Genomic DNA, 1,157 nt, shown 5'->3' on the forward strand with positions numbered 1-1,157 from the left:
AATCATGGCGGTGGTCGTGCTTCTGAAAGAGCTCGCCGTTGCGGGTACACAGAGGTGAGCGACCTCACGACTAACGCTCTGGAGGAATGCGCGTCCTCGGCCGACTTCTAAGGGAACTGTGCGGACGTATGTCAGACAGTGTCTGAGGAAAACCCAGGAAGAACCCCAGAGAGCACAGCAGCTAGCGGAATTGAAAAAAATCAAGAAAAATCGAAGAAACGTCATCAACCATTTAGGCAACGACAGCCAAGGTTTTCTGGAACGGGCTGTGCACAAGCCTTGAGACATTTTTTCCAGCATTCAGGCTGTACCTACTTTTTGTCAAGGTGTCTGGCGATCCTGATTTCCGAGTACTGCAACAGTTTCACGGCCTGAGGCTGTCTCCCTTTGTGAAAGGGATGGTCTTGCTCCGATCAGGTCCCTTGTTCACCTCTTGATCAGCGAAACAGTTGCATTTTTAGGTTCAGACACCCTTCCTTTTTGCCACAGAAGCGGGGACGCGCAAGGATTCTAGTCACCCTGCTTACTGTGTCTTCAGCGTCGTGTTCACTGGATAGCGTTCGAAGGAGTAATGCCCCATGTGACTATCCGTCATTGTCATAACCGTGCCCGGATAGCTCAGTCGGTAGAGCGTTAGGCTTTTAACCTAACGGTCCGGGGTTCGAGTCCCCGTTCGGGTGGTGGTACAGTTTTTAGTTATTTGGCGTCTCTTCGCCGTTGAACAAGTATTTTGAGGGAGCGTGAAGATACCTGCCAAAAAACCGAGCTCTCACTGGACAATGGCTTTGAAGGAGGACTTTTATCTGAAAATTTTTGCCATATCGCATTCAGCACGCACGCACGCACAGAGAAAGAGAGAGAGAGAAAAGCGTCGACCTGTAGCTTGACAGGCCACTCGCAACATTTGCTCACTCCAAGGTTTCACCAAGCCTGCCCGTCTGCGGGGAAGGTCTTCTGCTTGAGTCGTCCCATCTAGTTATGCCGGAAACGGTCGGATCACCGGGGTCGCCCCGTTTCTTTTCTTTTTTGTACCGTGCGTTTTAGTTATCATGGTCGTTAGTCTAACCAGTGCTTGGTTCATACTCCCCATGGTGAATGTATTAGCGTCCAGGAAGGCATTACATATGCCTACACACGTTTTGGGGATCTTTTCATGG

General features: G+C 50.3%; 1 non-coding gene across 1 annotated transcript; it reads left to right on the top strand.

Annotated features, from left to right (window-relative positions):
* The first annotated feature begins 607 nt into the window (after positions 1 to 607).
* Trnak-uuu (transfer RNA lysine (anticodon UUU)) lies at positions 608 to 680 on the top strand. The gene has a single exon. It is a non-coding gene; the product is annotated as a tRNA-Lys (tRNA).
* Positions 681 to 1,157: the final 477 nt, after the last annotated feature.

Source organism: Ornithodoros turicata, chromosome 2 (genome assembly GCF_037126465.1).
Source record: "Ornithodoros turicata isolate Travis chromosome 2, ASM3712646v1, whole genome shotgun sequence".
NCBI lineage: Eukaryota > Metazoa > Arthropoda > Arachnida > Ixodida > Argasidae > Ornithodoros > Ornithodoros turicata.